Raw genomic sequence first — 12,408 nt, 5'->3', positions numbered from 1 at the left:
TGTATTTTAACCTTGGTAAGTCAATAACTTTTTGTACAAAAGGAGATCTGCCAGGCCAGAGGGGAGGTGGGGCGGGCTGGGTTTAATCCCCTGGAAATCTCACTGTCACTCAGAGCCCAGGAGAACCAGGCCCAGCTGGCCAGAGAGCAGAGATGACCTTGTTGAGAGGGGGGTCGCCTTTGAGGGGGGGTTGCCAGGACTACTCCCATCTCCAACCATTTCTGGTTTGTTAAGGCCTCCAGCTAAGTCAGCAGGCCTTCGTGCAAAGACACCCACCGGGGCTCAGATCCTAGTCTCACCCACTCAAGAGCTCTGTGCCACCCTGATCAAGGCCACTGACCCCACCTCAGGGTCCACACCTGTAACACAGGCCAGTGGGTCCCCTTCATGGCTTGTTGCAAGGCTTATAGATCACGCATGAGAAGCACCTGGGGTAGTGCCTGGTCCATAGCAAGGCCTCAGAAGATGGATGTTATTATTATTATTGTTGCTATATTTTACAATAATAATCATTGATTATGCTTATAAAGAGCCCATTAGGCTTTTGGAAATGTTATACATATTTTCTCATCACGGTCCTTGAGCTAGGCAGGGCTAGTCCCAATCTTCAAATGAGAAAACTGAGGCCCAGGGAAGTTGGCTGGCCTGTCTAGGGGGTCATGTGATAAGATGGTGGTGCTGATTGAAGGAACGAAGCCTCCTGACTCCCAGTCCAGTGCCCTTTCAAACTCCATGCACAGGAATAGCCAACCCTGACTCTGGCAGACATCACTACGCAATGGTAGCACAGTGTTCTTTCCATTCTAATCCTGAATGAGACCTCAGAATCCTCCTCAACACAGAGCTGGTATTTGAGATGAGACTCATATGGAACTCTGTGCTCCCAAAACGGCTCCAGGTTCAAGTCCCACCTCTGGCCCAAACTTACTGTACAACTTTGGGCGAATGCCTTCCCCGGGGTCTCCTGATCCCCAGTAGTGAAACAAGGGATGGGGGGCATTTCATGGTTCCTGGATTCTCCGGGGGGTCTCCCAAGTGGAAGGACCCCCACCACCTCCTGTTTCCCGTCCCAACAACCCAGGCCCCTCGAACCCTCCCCAAACTCCATCTACAAATATTGACAGAGAAGCTGGTATGCGTCTGTGATTACACAAGGTGCTGGGGACACAGCAGTGAAGATGGTGACATAGAGTCCTGCCCCTACAGAGCTGACAGTCTAGACAGGGAGACAGGAAATAAACAAGTCAACCCACAGTGCTCAGAGAGTTGCCAACAGTGATAAGTTTGGGGAAAGGAAAAGCAAAAGGGAGGTGCTCTGGGAAGAAGAACTTCAGATGGGGGTAGTCAGGGAAGGCTTCTCTGAGGAGGTGACATTTAAGCTAATAAGCCAGCCGAGTAAAGAGCAGAGGAAGAGTGGTCTGGGCAGAGGGAACAGCTCATGCAAAGGCTTCAAGGTGGGAAGCAGTTTGGCACCTTCAAGCAACCAAGAGGAGGCCAAAGTGGCCGGTGGGATGTGAGGGTGGGGTGTGGTCCGGGAGCTTGGGGATGCCAGTCCCTGCGGCTGCCTGGGCCTCCTCAGCCCCCCTCCGTTGGCCTCTTTGCCCCATCCCCCCCAAAGCTTGGCCCAGAGAGAGGCTCCAGGTACTGGGGATGGGGGGCAGGGCCGGGTGAGTAACAAGGTTACACGTGCTTCTTCTTTCTCCTTTTCTCCAGAAGAAGCATAAAGAGCTCTTTCTTTTCTGCTTATTAATAGCTCTGATTAAATTATCTCTGAAAAACCTACATGGCGTGCACCAATGGGGGCTCGGCTCCCTCCAGGCTCTGGCCTAGATTACAGCAATGAGGGCAGGTGAGGCACCTGGGGGATGGGGAGGGAGGCTGGGCCAGGCCTGCTCCCCCTACCAGGGTAAAGGCTCAGTCTCAGCCTCCTCACCTCCCTCCCCAGCCCCAGCTCAGCCTCTGAGCCACCACCACTCTGAGGACATTCACTTGGGACACTGGGCCTTTGCATTGACAGTTCCCTTTGCCAGGAGCACTCTTCCCTCGCCTCTCCCCTTGGCTACCTCCTACTCATTTTTCCAGGACAGCTGATCATTCTTTCCACCATCACTAGCCCACCAGCTGGGTCAGGTGCCTGCTCTGTGCTTTTCCCTTCCCTGTTACCCTGGGTGATAACTGCTAGTCGCCTTGTCTGTCCCCCATGAAACTTGATTTCCACAAGGCCAGGGACTGTGTCTGGGTTACTGCTGAATCCTCAGTGGCTTGCACAGGGCAGGCCCTTAGGAAATGATGAATGAATGAATGAATGAGTAGGGTTAAAGGGGGAATGATCAGGCCTCAGTGAGAGAGGCATGACTAACCTTACATACGTGGGAGGGTGGAAGCAAAAATACTAGGCTCCAGGTCTCTTGAGCAGTGCCGCTGTGGCAATTAACCCCATTTCACAGATGGGAAAGTGAGGCACAGAGCAGATGAGTCACATGGCTAGTCACCTGAAGAGTTAGGATTCAAATCCAGCCTGTCTGATTTCCCTCCCTCTTCCTCTCCCTGCTCCCCCTCTACAAGAAAACAAAACAGAAACCTGGGCCACATTCATCCATTGATTCAGAGATGAATTCAACAAACCTTTATTGAGCATTGACCGTATGTCAGGCCCATGCTGGGGATAAAGCAGTTTGAATGCAGCCCCTGACCTCACAGAGCCCTCAGGTTGGTGGGGAAGACTGACAAAAAAGTGGGCCATTATAACACAGACTGGGTGCATCTATGAAAGGGGAAGCACTCCAGCCTGGAGAGCAGTAGTCAGGGAAGGCTTCCTGGAGGAGGTGGCAGCCTAACTGAAATCTGAAGGAGGAGCAAGCATCAACTACCTACTTGGAAAAGAGGACATTTTAGATGGAGCGGACAACCTGGGCAAAGGCCTGGAGGCCAGGAAGACACCTGGGAGGATGTACAGGTATTTTAACAAGGCTGAAGTGTAAGGGGCATACAGGGCACATGAGGAATGAGGTGCTCTCAGTCCACTTTCCCCCTTGGGGCCTCTTGGACCCCTGGCTGGAGCCAACACAATGTTCAGGGGCCGACCTGCCTGTTGGTTCTACGGACCGTGGCAAATCCATCTTGACATTGTCTCCATTCACATAATGCAGAGTTATTGGACACGACCAAAAGCAAGGAAAGGCTGGGTCAAGGCTGAGAGTTGGGGGGCCAAGGGGCAATGGTACAAGGGTCTGACTTCAGGGATGTGGGCTGTGGGGAACGGTATGGGCTTGTGTATACACTGAGCTTGTGTATGGGGCATAAGTGAAGGTCCGAGGCTGAGCATCTGTGGGGACATCCACCTGCCTGGAAGGGTATAGGGGCACCTGGAAGATGAGTTCCCTATGTAGCTACCTTCGAGCCTGCTGCTGCCTGAAATGCCACCATTTAGCACATCATGGACTCACATACCTTCAGAGATGGAGGGGCCTTTTGAGATCATCTAACCCCTTGGCTGCACTTTGGAATCATGTGGGGATCTTTGGAAACTACTGAGACAGAGATGGGTTGCCAGCTCCAGAGTCTGATTGGCAGGGCTGGGTTATAAGCCCCAGCCTTTATAGCAGAGGAAACTGAGGTCCAGAGAGGAGAAGAAACTTGCCCTCAAGGTCACACCCAGTCAATGAGAGGCTGGCACAGAGCACAATAAATCAAGGTCAGGGGCTCTGGTTGGGACCCCAATCTGTCATCGTGTGACCTTGTGCAAGTCGCATGGCCTTCCTTGGCTGTAAGATGTGGATAATAATGGAATAGACCTCACAGAGTTGCTGTGAGGGTAAAAGGAGGTAGAAATATGTGATATAAATAGCACTGAGCATGCGCTTTTGCACATAGTAGGTGTCAAGTCATGGTAACCTACGACAGAAAAAATCCCAAACTTTGCAAAGGCTCTGGTGTGGCTCCCTGCCGCCATCTTCCCTTTCTGCTCTCTCTTTCTTCCCAGGGTTTTGATTGTCGCTGTCCCTCGCCTTGCACCTGGCCTGGGTCCACCAAGCATTCTCCCCACCTCTTCACGCCCAGGTCCACACAGCAGGTCGCCTGGACAACCCAACCAGACGTCACTGGCAGCTCTGGCGGCTGGCCCAGGAGCTGAAGCAGCTGGTGGCCAGATCATGTTTCCAGGTGAATCCCCTCCCCCACCACAACCCCCGCCCCCCGCCCCGGGGGTTTGGGTGGGGCAGCGGGGAGAAACAGAGTGGGGCACCGAGACAGGGAGATGCTGGGAACGGGGGGTGTGGCAGGCAGCCTGAAACAGGGCCAGCTTCTGTCCTAGATAAGGCAGTGGGTGGCCTACTTGGACCAGCGCTGGAGCTTCCCCGCCAGCGTCTCTCCCAGGCGCTGGGTAGGTGTGGGTTGGCTCCTGGAAGTAGGCTAGGGCCCAGCTATAATCAGCTCCTCCCACTGGGTACATTCACCAGGGTCTCCAGAGCTCTCCACATCTGAATGACCACAGCTGGCATTTATTGAGCACTTACTGTGTTCTGAGTCCTTTCCAGGCAATAACTCACTCTGCCCCCACACCAAACCTGTAAGGTAGGAATTATGATACACAGACAAGAAACTGAGGCACAGAGTCATGAAGATAAATGTCAAGGCCACAAGGCCAGGGCTAGAATCCTGCCCAGGTTTTGTGGGACTGGGGGGTATGGGGTGGGTTGGGGGTGAGGGTCACACAGACACAGCCTGAGTGTGGTGGGAGGAGTTCTGGCTGCTGCTTTGCATTTCTTTAGGGATCCTGAGATCTTTCCTGGAAAGCTGCCTCCCCAACTTGCTGTGTGATGCACACATGGCAACTGAGGGAAATATCCCTCCCAGGGCTCAATTTCTCCAGCTGTAAAATGGGACTGCTAAATGGGCCAACCTGCGGGCTATCAGACAGAACAAATGAGAACCTATTAAGCTGCTTAGAAAGTAAAAGGCAAGGTGCGTATAGTTTGATGGAGTCAAAATTTGGACCCCAAAGAAAAAAGCAGGGCAAATAAACTTCCAATGAAGTATCAAACAAAACAAAACAAAACAACAAAAACAAAAACCCCAGGTGATACTGTGCCTCATTTTCCCCATCCATTAAGTTGGGGCGGTGGGTACCAGTGCCTACCTCCCACGTGTGTGGTGAGGATCCCGTGAGGTGAAACTCACAATGAGCATGAGGCCTGGTTATATAGTTAGTGCTCCACAGATCTCAGCTGTGATGCCAAAATCAATCACTGCCAACAATATGAATTGAGGCAAAACACTCTGGACTGTCACTTCACATCTCTTAGCCTCAATTTTCTCTATAAGTTGGGAGTATAATGATAGTACCTGCTATATCAGTTTTCTCATGTGTAGAATGAGGGTGATAATACCTATCTCACAGGGTTGTGTGTGAGGTTTAGGTAAAGTATCAACACTTGGTTACATGTGTTAGCTTCTTTTATTATTTTTAACAAACTCCTCATTGGGATGTTTCCAAAATTAAGTGAAACAATGAAGACAACGCACCTAGCTTGTGCTACCAAATACTTGCTCAATAAAATGATACCGATTTTTCCACCCCTCGTTCCCGACAAAGGGACTACAAGTACCAGCATGCCCTGCGCCCCCAGTTGGGGCCCTTACGACCAGCGCCGGCGCGCTGCATGCCGGGAGTTGCAGTCCTCGCGAGGCAGGCTCCGCCTCGCCCCAGCTTGGGGGAGGAGGTTGGAGAGCCGCCCTGCCGGCCTTTGAATTTTGCCGCGAAAAGCGCGCGTGGCGGCCCCCGGCTCCGCCCCCCGCAGGACGCGGCGCCGCGTCACCCTGGTAACCGCCTCTCGGCCGCCGCTGATTGGGCCAGACCGCAGGGGGCGGGCGGGGGGCAAGACGCGGCGGCGGCTGCGGGCGCTAGCGCCTGTCAGTCGGACCGGAGCGAAGCAGCGGGCAGGACTGCAGGGCTGACGGCTCCGCCGAGAGGCTGCGCGCGGCACCCGGGGGAGGCGAAGAGCCGGGCACGCCGCCTGTGGGGCGCGGCGCGCGGCACCCGGGCCCGAGGCGAGGCGAGGCGCCGGCGCGCGCTAGGCGGCTTGAGGCTGAGGCCCCGGGAGCCCCCACGCGCCGCCCGGGGCCATGGGCGCGTGAGAGCCCGGCGCGCGCCGCCCCTGCTGCAGCTCGAGAGCTCGAACGCCCAGTGCACCATCCTCCGGGCCGTCCTCACATCCGCCCAGCGCCACCCGGACCATTTCTCGGCGCCGAGGCCCCCGGGGCTGCACCCGAGCCTCCACCGCCCGCTGCCGCCGCCGCGGCTGCCGCTGCTCTCCGGCTTCCCCTCCCCCCACACCCGGGGCTCCGAGCAGGAGGAGGAGGGGCCGGTGCATTCTCGCCGCCTCTCTTTGCAACCTGCGGGGGCCGGTGCATGCCCGGCGAGGAGTCGGGGCGCTGCAGGTGCGTGCAGCCTCGGAGGAGGCGACCCCCCCCCCACCCTCGGGCGAACCGGGGGGCTGCAAGCCACGGGCGGGCGGTCGAGCGAGAGGAAGCAACAAAGACAGGCTGCAGCTGGGGCCGGCGAGAGGAGCCGTGGTCTCCGGGTCCCTGGCGCGGGCAGAGAGGGCGCCCCGGGGAGCTGCAGCCCCGAGCAGGACCCCGAGGGGAGGCGCAGCGCCGCCCGCCGGACGCTGTGAGCACAGGCCCCCGGCGAGGATGCGCCGCCTGAGCGCCCGCGCGTCCCGGGTCCCGGGCGGGCACGACCCCCGCTGAGCCGAGAGAACCCCAACCCCCGACTTCGGACGGCGTGGGCCGGCGCCTGGATAGACCACACCGACAGCGTCTCTTCCCACCCGGAGAGAGGCATCGGCCCCCAAAGGGGGCTTCCTCAGGCATCCTCTGCCGCCTCTGCCACCTCTGCATGGCTGCGACCCGGCGAGCGGAGAGTCGTAGCCGCTGAGACCTGGTGCCCTTCGACGGCCTGGCTGATTAGGTGAGTTCCGCGGGGCGGGGTTCCGGGGTGAAGCTGGGGGCACCCTCTGGCGTCGGGGCAGCCAGATTGGAAATAAAGAGGCCCTGGGCTTTTGGGGATCCTGAAGCAGCAGTGGCCCTTGTCTGCCCCTTTCCCCCCGCTCACAACTTGTCTAGACCGGCCTGTCGGCCGGAGTGGACACGGGGGGCTCGTTGTGAGGACTCCGGCAGAGCCCTGGGTGGGGCGTATGCCGGAGAGGAAAGGTCACCCCACCCCTAAAGCCAACAGACAAAGGTAGCAGCTCAATCATCCGAAAATTCCCCGGGAGTTCTCGCGTCTTAGAGGGGTTGGGGGAGCACCCAGGATGGGACACCTTGGGCTTCTCCCGAGTAGCCTCTGAAATCTTCAAGGGACATTAGCTCAGAGGGGGACGTAGTGTCCCGACCATGCAGGTGGCTGCGTTGAGGATTGTGCCCTCTGAGGCTGGACTGTAGCAGGGTTCACCTTACCGCCGCGTTCCTACAAAGAGCTCGCAGAGACGATGAGTTCCCCAGTGGGGTCACGGCGTGACGTCACTGCCAGACCTCTGACGTCGCTGCGGTTGCCGTGGCGACGCGACTTGTCCTGACCCAAGGCCGGAGGGGGCGGGGTCGTGGTAACCTGGGACGAGGCTGGATGCCTTTGGGTAGTGGAGGGGTGAAAGCAGACTTCCCCCACCTCCAACTGCAGTCCTCTGACCTAAATCCCCAGCGCCCCGATGGGGTGGGGGAGGGAGGCAGTGCCAGCTGTCCCTGCTGATGCCCCTCCCCCAAAGACAGGTGTTTAGCTTTGCCCATATAACCTGGCAGTGCCTGGGGGCGCAGGACTCCCAAGCAGAGCAACTTTGTGCTTTCAGAAGGGGATGCTACAGAGGAGAGCTCCCTGGACCCCAACCATCAGGCTGGAGTTCCCAGGGTCCCCAGAGTGATGTGGACCCCCAGCCTTAAAGCAGGCTACTTCTGCTCAGGGAAACGGGGGTGACCCACCCCCAGCCCGGGAAGGTGCTGGGGAGCTGCTGCTTGCTGCCCCTCCAGTCCCGGGGTTCCCCCTGCTGCTCGACCCCAAGATGGCAGGGCCTTGGCCAAGCCTGAACTCCTGACTGCCCCACTCTCCTCTTGGTGTTTAAGATGATCTGATAAGCACAGTGTGGTGCTCATTAAGTGAATGGAGGGTAAGTCAGGCCCATCAGTGCCAAGGTCTGAATAAGCGTGCCCCTGCCAGGGGCCAGCTTTGATGGGGGTCAGGCAGCAGCCCTCTCTTCCCCGCCACACCCCAGCCCTGGCCCTGTTCCGTGTGAAGGCCCAGAGCAGCGTTCTGCTGCTGGCTCTTTGATTCCTCTTCTAAGTTCCTTCCAGCAGTTGCTGCTGGTGTCGGATGTGGGTGAAACTGCTGTGATCACATTTCTAGGAAAAGGTTAGAGAACTGTGTCATTGCTTAAGCGGTGCGGGGTGGGGTGACAGCAGAGGGGAGTGCGTGGGGGTCATTATGAGAAGCCAGGCCCCAGTCTCTACGTAGTGAGCTTTTTCTTCCCCCCCCCCGTTCTCCTACCAGGCTCTCTAGCTAGATTTAACAGGTCGATAAGTATCAGTGGAGCTGCTTTGGGGGGCTTGGCAGGGAGATGATATTTCCAGCTGAAATGGTGTCGTTAAACACACAGGCTTCCAAGGACAGAGCAACGGCAGATGGGGGTAGAAGCGGGAGAGGTGGGCAGAAGGGCTGTTTGCGCTGCCTCTAGAAGCTTCCCAGTTTAGAAACAAACTCAGAGTGTGCGCCAGAGATCCACAAACACAGGCAGTCGGAGGTCCTCCGTGGAGTATTTACACTTCCACAGCCAAGGCGGAGGGAGAGGCTGTCAGAATTGGGCAATTCCTTCTGTTCCCTTCCCTGGGCTTGGCAATAGCACCAGGCGACAAGCAGGAGGGAGTGCCAGCTTACCCGGCGTCTCCCTACGTGCCAGGCATTTTACAGGATCTCAGTTACTCTTTGGAGTAGCTTATGTGCTGTGGCCCATTTTACAGATGAGGAAACTGAGGCTCAAACAGAGGAAGCAACAGGCTACAGGTGCTCAGCCAGGCAGCTGCAGAGGTTCAGCTCTGAACTGCCTTGGCTCCTGAGTCCCCAGGTCTTCCCACCCGCTTCCATGGGTGGAGGGAGGCACCCCCACTTGTGGGACGAGGGTCCCTGTAAGACCCTCAGGGGCTATCTGCTATGGAGGCACTGCGATGCCTTCCCACACTGAAACCCGGGTTTGAATCCTGCTTCCCCATTACCTACAGGACAGTGTTGAGCAGAGTAGCAACTTCTGTCCTGGCCTTGTGGGCAGCCTGTTCCCCTCACCACCAGCACCCCTTTCTCCAGTACTGGGGTAAGAAAGGTATGGCATGAAACCTGCCTGCCAGGAAGGGTCAAGAGAGCCAGCCCTAGGCTCCTTGTCACCTGCCCCTCTGGGCTTACCTCGGGGAGGGGTGTGAGTCTGCCCTCAGCCATTCTGGGGACCCTCTTGGTTGGCACTCAGCTGGTGGGGAAATCAAGGATGTTGATGGGGCAATGACAACTTTGGCTCCCAACCCAGCCTGAGGGTCAGGAAGGGCCCTATTAGCAGGGGTACCATGTGAGTCTCAGAAAGGACAAATAGAGACCTGCCAGGCAGGCGAGTGGAAAAGTGTTCTGGGCATTGGGAGTGGCCATGTAGCAAGCCTGAGTGCTGGAGTGTGCTGTTGAGGGGAAGAGGTGGCCCTGGGGTGGGTGTGTCCTGGAGGCTGAGGTGATGGGGGAGATTTAAGCAGGGAGAGGATCCGGTGAGGGCTCCCTTGACAGTGACAGAGACCCTGGACATCCCTTCCAGTCCGGGGCGGGGGGGGGGGGGGGCGGAAACCTTCTCAAATCTCTGAGCAGTCTCCTCTCTCAAGGTTAGCTCCCTACCTTCCACCCGCAGTAATCCTTATCACAGGTCTAATTCCATATAAGCTCACCCACCCCCTATCCCTTCTGAGCTTCACAGTTGCTCTGGACCGGGGCTGCACTGGGCCGGGTTTCTTAACGCCCAGTGGCTCGTGATTAAGAGCCAGGCTGTGGAGTGGGTCCACCTTGTTGGCTGTGTGACCTAGGGTGAGTAGCTTTGCCTCTCTGAGCCTCAGTTTCCTCATCTGTGAGAAGGAGCAGATAATAGCATCCACTGCCCAGCCTCATGTTAGGGATTCAGTGAGGGCTGAGCACAGGCGATGGCATACCATAAGCCCTCCATAAATGCACATTCTCATGGCCACTGGTAGCCTTATCCTCAGAACAGGGCCTTGAATGGCTCTCCCAGTCCCTCTTGGAGCCAAAGATCAAAGGCCCTAGGGCAGGTCAGGGACCCCCCACCCTTCCAGCTGCCTGTGCTGTGTCTCCCACCCACCTTCCCAGATCACCCCACGTGGCTCCCATGTGAGCCCTTGGGGGCCTGGGGCCTGGCCAGGGGCCCCCCTGCCCAGTCTCCCTTCTGCGCCCTCCGCCTTCCAGTCCCTCTCCAACCGGAGGAAGCTAGCGGAGCAGCTCATATTCATGGACCGTAATTCAATCAGGCGGAGATTCCTCTGGGCTCGGGGGCGGGGGTGAGAACGGGGGGGCGCACACAAAAGGGCCGCCTTATTACCTCCCGCGGGCCGGGGATTGCTGCTCTGCCCCGGCAGCGGCCGGAGCCGCCTTTATTGTGTTAACCCATTTGCGTGTCAAGAGCTATTGTGCGCTTTCTCTGCCTGTGCGGGGCGGGCTTCGGGAGGAGGGCTGCGCGCTGGCCGGTCACCTCTGCGGGCGCCGCCCACCGCCCTGATTGGTTGCTAAGTGATTTGCATCCAAGGTAATCACTTTTATCTCAGGATGTCGACTATAATTATAAGCTACTGACATCTTTTGAAATCTGCCTAATGACTATTTTAGTCTGCACGGGCTGGGGGTGGGGAGGGGGATTCTGGAGGCTGGAGGGGTGGGGTGAGGGAGGAGGCTGGAAGGGGGAGGGATTCCTTTCACCTGGGCCGTTGGTTGGTTTGTTAGTTGAGAAATATCTGAATGCCTACTGCGTGCGTGGAACAAAAGGCCGGGGTGGGGGGGGGGCGGGTTGCATTCCTAGGGGCGGAGTTAGTACCATTTTAGAGATGGGAAAAATAGAGGCCCTGGGGATGAGCCACCTGCCCAGAATTATACACCTAATAAGTGGTCGGTCGGGACCTAAGTCTCTCTGACCCTAAATTCATGCGCTGGCCACTGGAGTAGGGTGTAGACAGACATAATAATAGTAATCATTCCTGCCTGATACCTCCCAGGGTTTATGTCATAGCCCTAAGAAATGCAGATGCTATTACTACCCCCATTTTACCAGGGAGGAAACAGGAGCACAGAGAGATTACATTACTACCCAAGGTCACACAGCCAGGGAGGGGCAGAAGTGTGAGGTCTGTTGATGGCCAGAAATAGGGGTGCAGCGTGGGCAGTGAGAAGGGTGAAAGGGCAGGCATGGGTTCCAGCTCCCCTCTCCCTCACCCCTTTGTGTTTCCATTTGGTAAACAAGGGGCATCAGCCTGGGTTGAGGGCACCCTGCTGGCCACTGTCTGGGTGGCAAAGCTCTAAGGAATCAGATGGCCTGCAGCCTCCATGGGGAGTAAGATGAGTCTGCAACTGACTCGAATTACAGACAGAGCCAGAGCAGGGCTGGAGGAGAGACACTGAGGAGAGGGAAACTACAACTGGTCGTGGAGGGCTTCCTGCAGAGGAGGCTTTTGCTCTGGGCCCTGAGGACTGGGTGGATCTGCCTAGTATGGAGTGAATGGGGATGTCACTAGGAGGGAGCTTGAGAACCTAGGGGCATGATCAGAGGGGCAGGGGGAGCTTATAAGAGGGCGGAGGTAAAAGGGAGTTAAGCTAGGAGGATGTGCAGTTAAGCTAGGAGTGCTGCGCTAAGTACCTGACTTGTCCAGGGGAAGAGCAGCCAGAAGCCAGTGAAGGTGTCTGGCAGGGAGGGGTGCAATATGATCTGGGTGCCCGTAGGTCAGTCTGGCAGCCTCTGTAGGGGCTTGGGCGTTGCAGACTGGGATGAACCTTGACTGCATTCTCGCTGGCTGTGTGTCCTCAGACAAGTCACTTTGCCTCTCTGGGCCTCACTTGCCTCATCTGTTCAAGGGCGTAATAGCAGTTTTCTCACAGGCTTGTGGGTGGGATGAGCTTGAGTGTGCAGAGTGCTTGGGGGAGCTTGACTGAGCCTTTCAGAGCTAGGTGGGCTCAGGACCAGGACCCAGCCAGTCATCCTGGCCTCACAACAAACCAGCATCCCGGCCACAGCAGCTGTTTGGGGCCCTGGGAGCCCCTGCCATTGTGCATAGGGCACAGGGGACAAAGGCCTGGGAGGTCAGGGGGTAAGGCCGAGGCTGACTGTGAACAGGCTCCTG

At 57.1% G+C, this 12,408-nt stretch overlaps 1 protein-coding gene across 1 annotated transcript in view; it reads left to right on the top strand.

The window, feature by feature from the left end:
- The first annotated feature begins 6,125 nt into the window (after positions 1–6,125).
- FAM222A (family with sequence similarity 222 member A) overlaps positions 6,126–12,408 on the top strand; it is a 57,739-nt gene continuing 51,456 nt past the window's right edge. The window contains exon 1 of the mRNA XM_059894164.1: positions 6,126–6,970. The gene's annotated coding sequence lies outside the window, so the exon portion shown is untranslated. The remainder of the gene's footprint in view (positions 6,971–12,408) is intronic.

This window comes from Balaenoptera ricei, chromosome 14 (assembly GCF_028023285.1).
Source record: "Balaenoptera ricei isolate mBalRic1 chromosome 14, mBalRic1.hap2, whole genome shotgun sequence".
In the NCBI taxonomy this organism is placed as follows: domain Eukaryota; kingdom Metazoa; phylum Chordata; class Mammalia; order Artiodactyla; family Balaenopteridae; genus Balaenoptera; species Balaenoptera ricei.
This window is presented reverse-complemented; position numbering and strand designations above follow the sequence as displayed.